This window comes from Zonotrichia leucophrys, chromosome 1 (genome assembly GCF_028769735.1).
Source record: "Zonotrichia leucophrys gambelii isolate GWCS_2022_RI chromosome 1, RI_Zleu_2.0, whole genome shotgun sequence".
NCBI lineage: Eukaryota > Metazoa > Chordata > Aves > Passeriformes > Passerellidae > Zonotrichia > Zonotrichia leucophrys.
In genome coordinates this window covers 57,511,210-57,521,552 of record NC_088169.1, presented here as the reverse complement: position 1 = coordinate 57,521,552, position 10,343 = coordinate 57,511,210, and positions in this window count along the sequence as shown.

Below are 10,343 nucleotides of genomic sequence, written 5' to 3'. Positions count from 1 at the left end.
TAGGTGGAACAACAAAATATGCATTATTGTAGACTTGCAAAAGTGCAACTGATATTAAATATTTTTCTCTTCATGTATAAAAACAGGTATACGATGACAAACTACTCAAAGGAAAGGAGAAAAAACTTTTTTGTTTATTAAATGCAGTATTTAGTCTCAATCATTTATAGCAATAGATTCTTATCTATTATAATAATAGCTTGTAAACAGAAATTTGGGAAAATTAAATGCATATATGCTTATATTGATATACTAAAATACAAAATAATAACACTCTAGTTATATGATTGTAAATTATACTTTGGGAAAACAAACATAACAAAAAGTTCCATAAAGATTGTATTGCCATATACCAATATTTTAAAAATATTTTATTTTATTGCAGCACATTAAACATTTGTTGCTGCAACAAAGATTAAAACCTACAAAGCTTCAGGATGGCCGATGATTGTATCTTTCTATGCAAAGACCTGATGTACCTTTTCCCACTTCATCTTATGCCTTTCAGTATCAGTTATTTCCATTTTTACAAGGCAACAGTAAACAAACTTCTAAAGTTACATTACTCCATCTGAAAGTAAAGAAATATAAGAACATATCTACCAAGGAGACAACCAAAATTCAGATCATCTGGAGTAAGCCAAGTGCAATGCTTTGTTGCCTGATACCCTGCATAGATGGAAAACTTAGATTCCTCTATTGTTACCATGTGCTTAGCAAAAGAAAGAGAATTTAGTGGATTGTATTGGGTTTTACTGGGGAAGAGTTAATGCTTTCACAACAACTAGTATGGGGTGTGTTTTGGATTTGTGCTGGAAAGTATTGAAAACACAGGGATGTTTTTGTTATTGTTGAGCAGTACTGGCATGGAGCCGAGGTCTTTTCTGCCTCTCACCCCACCCCACCCCATCAGTGAGAAGGCTGAGGGCGCACAAGGAGGTGTAAGGAGACGCAGCTGGGACAGCTGGCCCCAGCTGACCAAGAGGGTACCCCAGACCATATGGCATCATTCTCAGCTTATAAAGTTGGGGAAGAAGGAGGGCGGAACATTTGTAGTGGTGGCATTTTTCTTCTCAAGTCACTGTTCCCTGTGGTGACCCCTGCTTCCCTGGAGATGGCTGAACACCTGCCTGCCAATGGGAGATGGCAAATTAATTCATTTGTTTTTTGTGATTTTCCCTTTATCTTTTAAATTATATTCATCTCAGCCTATGGGTTTCCTCATTTTTGCTCTTCTGATTCTCTCTCCTGTCCCAACCCTAGAAAATGAGCCAGCAGGTGCTTCAGGATAGCTGCTGGCTGAGGTTCAACTACAACATGTATCCAGACTGGCAAAGGGACATTGCATAAGTACATTTAACTTGGTTACACTCTTATTAGTTACTTCATTAATAAAATAATCTTTATTTTTTCATGTCTTAGAGGCTTGATTTATTTAAAAAAAGTATGAAAAATATTCTATAAAACTATTAAAGAGACTGCTTCCCTAAGTCTAATTTTGCAACACTTTTCTCCTTTCTAATTGAGTGGTTTATCCATTTTTGGCTGTTGACTCTTTCGCTCAGGCCAGTAAAAGAGTTTTAAAGAATTTGCTTTACCGCAATGCTTGTGACAGAGCCAATTTGTTGCAACAGACATTTCAGCATTCTGTGCAGTGGCTATCAGAGCAAAGCAAAACATACGCAGTCTTAGAAATACTGTCTTAAAATCTGGCACCATGCTCCAAGACTGATCTGTATAATGCATCCTGTCCCTAAACACGACTCTGTGTCATGTCTGTTAACTCAAAGGTCCTTTTAAAAACCAACCTGAATTCTACATTTTGTTGGTTTTATAATGAAATTCCTTATAACCAAAACAGGTATTTTAATGCAGTATTTTGCTGTCTGCTGCAATCCACTATTACCTCAAAGAGATATATAGAGAGATATATCAATATGTCAATTATCTTTAATTAAATGAATATCATCTCTTTAGAATAAGATCTTTGCCAGAATATGAAAAGAAGTGTTGCAAGTTGGCTAGCCAACCTTTCATCAATTGGCTGATTGCTGACAGCTCAGTGGTACATGAATCAAGAGCCAGAATATCATTTGCTAACATATTGGGAAAATTATTTCTGGCACCAAACTGCACCTGCATGTTATAAGAAAATGCTTTTAGACATTTCCACAACCAGAGCAATGAGGCCAACAGAACAAATCTGGTTGTCAAATCTTGTATGCATGTCACTGCATTAATAATGCATTAATTTGATTTCTCTAGATAAATCTTTGTGAACAAAACTAGGAACAGCAAATTGATAAATTTTGAAAGCCAGTAGACAGCATTTATGAAATACTCTATGTAGTTTAAAGGCTGGAAAACACTAATGAATGGAAAAAAAAAGGACTTCTATGTGTATCTCCCTAGTGAGGGAGGTTCCTCCCTGAATCCCAAAAGTGGTTAAACTGAAGATGCATGTTTCAACAATTCCTTATTGCATAGATAATGCAAGCCTTTCATCCCCTCTTCAGAGTGCAAAGGTGCCCTTACATATTTTTGCAACCCCATTTCCAGACAGTGTATATAACTTCAGGTCTATGACTTTTAATAGAGGACCAGGAAGCTGAAAGTTAGGTGTGTTTGGAACAATTTTTTTAAAAAATTGAGTATCTAGGTGAGAACTTATGGGTAGAACTAAGAACAAGTGATATCACTTGTACAACCTCAGGCACTTTATTGAGATACCCAAGAAAAACTTTCTTAGATTCCTTCAGTGGAGAGAAGAAACACTCCAAGAAGTTAATGTAGCTTATTAAAATCAGTATCATCATGCTGTCTTTCTTCATGGAATACTGACTTTATTGCAATGGGTTCTTGACTTCTGTGCCTCACTTAGATAGTAAGAACCTTTTGTAGATATCCTAGGGCAAATTATCAGCTACATAATTTTATCCATGTACATCCCACTGTGCTATGGCAGTAATCTCCTTTCCTTCAGCATGGATTTACTAAAGAGAAATCATGCTTCACCAATCTGATAGACTTCTGTGATGACACAGCAGGGTATGTCAATGAGAGGAGAGCAGTGGAGGTTGTCTGCCTCAACTTCAGCAAGGCTTTTGAAAATGTTTCCCATAATATCCTCTTAGGTAAACTCAGGAAATGTGAATTAAGTGAATGGACACTGAATTAGATCCAGAGCTGGCTGAATGGCAGAGCTCAGAGGGTTGTGATCAGCAGAGCAGAATCCAGCTGGAGGCCTGTAGTCAGTGGCGTTCCCCAGAGATAAATACTGAGCCCAGCCTTGTTCAACTCGTTTGTCAATGGCCTGGATGAAAGGATAGAATCAGCAAGTTTGCAGATGATGTGAAACTGGGGAGCGTGGCTGACACACCTGAAGGCTGTGCTGCCATTCAGGGGGACCTTGATAGGCTGGAGAGCTGGGCAGAGAGAAATCCAATGAGGTTCAGCTGGGGCGAGTGCCGGGTCCTGCACCTGGGAAGGAATAACCAGCACAGGCTGGGGCTGACCCACTGGAGAGCAGCTCTGCTGGGAAGGACCTGGGAGTTTTGGGGGATGAAAAGCTGACCATGAGATATATTATTTCATTATTTTTCATCCTTTCTAACTAACATTATGGCTGAGGATACCTATTTAAGTCTTTGCATCTCACTTCCAGTAGGTTATGAGCCATTAATTAGACTAGTGCACAGGAGACTAGTATTTGGACTGCCCTGTGTCCTTTTGGTCTCAAGCTATATGAAATGTCCTTAATGGACAACTTAGTAGGCAAAAAAAAAAAAATTCTAGTACTTCCTTTCCTATTTGAAGGAAGGTGAGTAAGCACAAGAGACAAGCAAGTAATTTATAGTTAAACATTTTCCTTTGATCTGTATATTGCTTTTTCTATTTCAGGTTAATTTGATTAAGTGCACACAAAGGGGGAGCAAAAGGAGCAAGGCTTTTTCCTTAGGCAGCTAGCCAGGAAATGCAGTAGTAGAGACATAATTTATTATTGTTATTATTATTATTATTATTGATCAATCTCCAGCTGATACACATAATTGATTCAAAATAACAGAGGAGCTGAATTAAATCTGAAATATTTGAACATACTTAATTTGGGGTTTTCCAGCATTAAAGGCTTGAATAGTTTCAACTGCTTTCAATACTACTGAAAATGTTGGTAGAATTGTATTATGGCTTCACAAGTTATTTTGTGCCAGCTGAACTTCAATAACTGACAGTATGGATGCTGTTACCCCATTGCAAATATGAAGAAAAATGCTCTAGCTTATGTCCTCTCTTGTTAAGACTTAAGCAAATGCATTTCATATTACATTTCCTGTCAGTTACACAGTCAAAGTACAAAGTAATTACTACATCCGATTTAGTCATCTAGATGCCTTTTATAAAGCACAGGGAGGAATGGCAGCTGTGTGGAGTGATTCATCTCATTCTAAAGTAGACAGCTGAAGTATATCAGAAGAAATATGTCATGAAAGTACCTATTTCTTTTTTCCTAGGGAGCCTTCCAGTTTAGATGCAGACATCTCACCAAATTTGTTAAAGACAAATACAGACACAACCGCTCAGCTTACACATGACAATTAATCTCTAACAATAACGTATTTGTATGTTTGAGAAGACTTTTTCTATGTAAAGACAGAGAAAGGTACTGCTGGCTCCAAGCACTTATTGGTGATGTATACACCATATTGCCCTGCTTGGCCTGGCTGTGAAGCATGAACAAGTGAGGACTCATGGGTTAGAGGACTGACGCTGACTTCAGTCCTTCTGGTGCTCCAAGGAGACACAGGTCTGTGTCCTCTATGCTAAGTAAGAACTGTGGACAGAAGCAAACCCCTGGTGCAGCTTCATAAATTGAAAATTCAGAATACACACTTCTTTTTACTGAGTTCAGCAGGAAATATCTGGTGGTGCAACTTAGTAAGATAAACAATTTGGGTCTTGCTTATATCATCATCTTATATGTTTTTATGGGTTTTTAGCATTTTTTTCATACTTAGAAATTGGAAGAAGTTGAACAGCAGAATTGGACTAGATATACATCTTACTTGATAGGTACACTGTACTGACAAAGGGGAGAAATTACAAAACAAAACAACAAAAGCTAAGAAAACTTCATCATCAATTAGGTTAGCCAACAATTTGCAAGGTTTACTCATTCTTCAAATCTCTGTTCTATCATAGAAAGATTTATTCTTGATGAGTTAATTTCACAGAAAATTCTAGCTTCTCTAACTCAAAACTTTAATGTGTATAGTGTCTAGACTAAGATTTTGACAGGAGAAATTCTGCCACAAGTCAACTACCAATGAATTTGCATCAGTTGAAAGAGGAATACCAATCAAAAGCTAAAAAATTTTTGTGCGTCACATAAAAAGAAATGTAAAGTGTTCTGTTTCAGGTAGCTTAGGAATTATTCAAAGTGGTTTAAAAGAACATAAATACCATATAATTTATCTTAAGAACTAAAATATGTCCTTTCCTACCAAACCAAAATTGTTGTCAATGTCTTGTTTAAGACTGTGATTAATGGTATTTAGAAACAATACTGCTGAGATATAATATGTTTTGCAGGGTGGATCATGGATCTTAGTTACTTAGGAGATTATCTGCTAAGTGCTGTTCTTTATTTCAATGCATATCATCATGACTGTAGCAACAGTTAAGTTGCATCTATGCAACTTCATTTTAACCACATGTTTTTAGAGGCTTATAACTTTGTATAAATTCTCTTCTCATAATGTTATTTTCAGTCCAAAGAAGGCATTTTGAAACAGTCTGACACAACACCATTTGACTGCTTAGGATTTGCATGTTCAAAAATGTGCTACTTCTTTTGCCTCCTTCTAGATGACACATTAACATACTTGTCATCTTATGGTACTCAAAACTCACCAGATTTTTTAAGGCGCCAGCTTGCAGTTCTCAACAAGTAGAAATGCTTCTGACACATTTGGAAGAGTGCTTAGAAATAACACAGGTTTAAGTGTTGCTCAGTTAGGGAAAGGTCAGTGATACTTGGAACTGCCCAAAAGGAGCAGTAACGCTGAAGAAGATATCAAGATTTGTTACATTTTCCAGTCAGTGGTAAGAGACCAGTCCACTGGCATAGAAAATCATGCTTCTTCCTTTTTCCCTCTCAAAACAAAGTAGACATAAATTTGTTTATACTGGCTGGAAAAAAATATTTACCTGTCCTAAGCAATTACTATCCTGTAAAGATAGCACAGTTAAACAGGTGACCATGCATATCAACATCTGACATGTGGCCACAACTCAGTGGGTTTGGGTCTAGGCATTCTGTGGTGAAATATGGGTCTGGACATCTAGCTGCTATTCTCACGTGATCCCCAGGGTAAGAGTTTAGAGACAGTGTCAAATAAATTAAGCACCTCAGAAAAGCAGCTGTAGAACCCCATCCAGCCTCCTGAATAATGCCAGTGAAGCACGGGCTGTCACCTTCTCACATTTGCTCAACAGAAAACCAAACCCACTGATGTCAGAGTCATTGGGAATTTGCAGACGTAAAGGGAAAGGACAAAAAAAAAAAGGCAAAGATAAAAAAAAAACAACATCAAGAAAAAAACCTTGGGATGATTCTGTCTTACAGCAGTTGCTGAATCTTCACAAAAATGAAGCTGTGTACACCACAGCAAGAAACAATGGTCACAAACAGAGGCAATATCACAAGAGGTATCCTCCTTGTCTTATGAGGCTGTCAGTCCAAATGGCATATACTGTGAAGCAATAAGCAACAACTTCTCCAGATCCCAGAAAAGAGTGAGATAAATGGCATTGAATTGGCTGTGTCTCCCAAAAATCTCTCAAAGAAACTACAGCCACAGCAGGCTGAGCAGATGAGCCCTCAGAGACTGGGCTCAGAGTCTCAGACAGAAAAGAAAGATTTATTTCCATCTGGTAACAATGATGCTGATGTCTCAGAGAGACCCACTGCACTCTGCAATTCTAAAACTAGATGGACATAATTAGCTTAATTACTCATCTTATAAAATTCAAAATTTTACATTATGTTGTTATTACAGTAATATTTGGAAGAGAAAGAGGGATGTGGGTATGAACCTTTAAAAGGCTAAGATGAGCCAAACCGAAGCAGTCACTGTCATCTGCTGTCTTGTTTTATTATTCAGGAACTCCTGTTACACAGTATGGATCGCCTAGGACTTGCATGCTGAATGTAGCAATCCTCCATCATGCTGCTTGGCACTGAGTGACTGCTGAAAAACACAGCAACCTTGGTGGTTGACAACCTCTATATATTCGCAGGACAGCTACAGCATGAACAGCATATAATACAACTTTCTCCACTCTGCCTCTGTCAAAATATCATTATACTCTGAAGCTTTTCATAGGTATACAGAATTACTAGAAATTCCACTCTTATTAAAAATCATGGTTCTCTTCAGGATGCTAAATATTGGGAGCAGCAGTAATTTGGGAGAGGCAGATACTCCTGTAATTTTGAGCTGTGGTTTGGGACAGCAGAGCAGGGCAGACAGACTTCATGTGCGTAGCCATAATGTCTCAGCAAAACCGGAAAATACTGACAGGAAAATGTGGTTGTTCAACACACACTGGACCTATAGACTTCAAAGAATAAAAAAATTGGAGGCTGAGCTCTGAATCCTGAGGCTTTGTAGTTTTCATGTGTAGAGTAGATATGACTATGAAATATTTTGTTAGTTTTTACTGAAAATACCCAATTGGAACTTCCAACCTGTTGGAAATCTGAAATTCAGTGTAGAAATTGGTCGTTTTACTGCCACTTTTATCCCAAAAATTACTGGTTGATAATTTTTTTAAATCTTACACACTCCTTAATTCAATAGTTGATTTCTTTACAAAGTGTGTTAAATGCCTTTAAACACACTAATGAGGTTCCAGTTGCACATTTGCTCTTGCGAAGCCACGGACTAACAATTTTGTAAGTCACGAGAGCAGATTAAACTAAGAGGTGAGTATATTGTAGTTGCTAAAGGTTACGTAACCAATGTATATAATAAGTCAATTAATACATTCAGTGAAGGAAAGAGCTGTCTGAATTATAGCACCTTTACTTTTTTTTTTCTTTCATCCCAAAAGGTGTGAATAATAGACTTGAAGCTAAATTCAGTGTCTGAAGAAAGCACGCCACTCTGTTAATCTAGCAGCAAAAAGAACAGTAAATAGCTGTCATAGAAATAATCCTTCAGGCTTCTTCAGAGCATAAGACGACTGCTCATTTTGAGGTGAAGCCCTCACTCTTTAGCCACCTTCCTTTTTTTCCAGATCTAAATTGGTTTTCTTCCAGAGAATAACCTGCTTTATTTTACTTTCTAGATCAAATGAACACAACTGCTATGTATCCTAATTAAATTTCTGTGTCAAGGGGCATCCAAAATATGCTAGAATTGGTGAAAAGACAAATGGAAAAGCCTTGATTTGGCAAGATGTTCTTGTCAATAAAGAACAATCAGAAAGGACTCACATGCAAGCTGTAAAGCTTATCCAAAATAGGAATCACACAGAAGGGAACGGTATTACTTTAAAAGCTCTAAAAAAAAAAGGTTCTGGAATATCTAGCAGGCAAATGAGGAATTTTTGTTTGCTTGTTGTTGGCTAGGGCTTTTTCATTGCATTTTACAGCATAATATGAAACCTAGGAACACGTTTAGTACTTTTTACTAGATTTTAAGGCTTGGTAAGTGTCTGTATTTTGCATAAAACTATTGGATGAGGCTGTGCTTTTTGGCATAGCTTGTACTGTTTGATAGCATTTTAAGAGCATACTGTGCTTGAACTATTAACACACAATAATTGTTAGCTTTATGCTCCACTAGTTACTTTGTTATGTGCAATGGAATAATTACTATGAAGTTTTGTATTGTGGCACTTTTGTCACAGTTGCTTATTAGATATGGAGCCTCATTTTGAACTTTTTATTTGCTTTCTTTACTGTCCCTTCCATGGCATTAATAATGTACTGCAATTTAATTGAAAATTGGGCCAGAAAACATTAAAGGAAATTTCAGTGATTCCAGTCATTAAAGATTTACCCTTTCTGGCATGTAAGTGGGGTTCTTTGCTGAGTGCTTATTTATTTGATTTGTGCTTAAAGCATGTGTATATTTAAATCCATTTCATTAAATAAAGCACTGGGCAAAAAGTAGTTATCTACTTTTCTTGCAATCATCTGAAAGCACTTTAGCATAGCATTATGACATGGGTACTAATGTGTATCACAGGAAAGGGTGGGAAAATTAAGCATCTATCCAATACTTAAGAAAATATCAAGTACTAAAATAGGGTTTTTAAAGCAGATTCAGATGGCAAAAAAGGAATATGAACTCAGGTTTCAAGGTGTAAACTAGATAATTGAAGTTCATCCTAAAAAATTAAGACTGTACTTACTGCTTGCTGATTTTGGGGAGCTCGGAGGCCAAATGTACACTAAAAATGTACACAAAACATGTATCAGTCATGTTTTTCATAAGGTGATTATTTCTTTGATCCTCAAATGTTTGGTCTTAGTTTCTGAAGGTTAATGAACAGATCAGTCTGAACTGACAAACTTACTGAACTGGCCAATTTTCCAAGGAAGTGGGTTTTGTTTAGTTATTAGCAGCAGAAGTGGGACATCAAGCATCATAGGATGTTGCCGGGCTTGCAAGGGTTTCAGGGTGAAGAGACGAGACTCTTGACTCCCTGATCAGAAGGCTGGATTTATTGGTTTATGATATATATTTACATTATGACTGTGCTAATAGGAATAGACAGAAAAGTTCAGAAGCTGCTAAGCTAAGAATAGAAAAGGAAGAATAAACAAAGGAGCTCTCTCTGATTCTGTCCCAGAGAGCTTGGCCTTTGATTGGCCCTTAATTGTAAACATCCAAGATGGGCCAATCACAGGTGCACATGTTGCATTCCACAGCAGCAGAAAACCATTGTTTACATTCTTCTTCTGGGGCCTCAGCTTCCCAGAAGGAAAACCCCAAAGAAAGGATTTTTCACAAAAGATGTCTGTGACAATAGGACAATATTCGTTAGGGGGCTCTTGACGCAGCAAAGTGGTTTTGGGCCATCTGGTTTGGTCCAGGGACCAAGAGAACTCTTCAAGGAACTTAGCATGCCTGCCAGAAATAGATACTATGGAGGATATGTCTTCCAGGTAGCTCCGGCATCAGAAACACACAAAGAGAGCCACAGGCACAGTGCCCAGCGCCCACTGCAGCCACCACCACAGCACAGCACAGACCCCAATGAACCTGGAGCTCCAGCTGGACATGCAGCTCTGCATGCCCAGTGCAGCAGAGATTCCTGGTGCTTCCCAC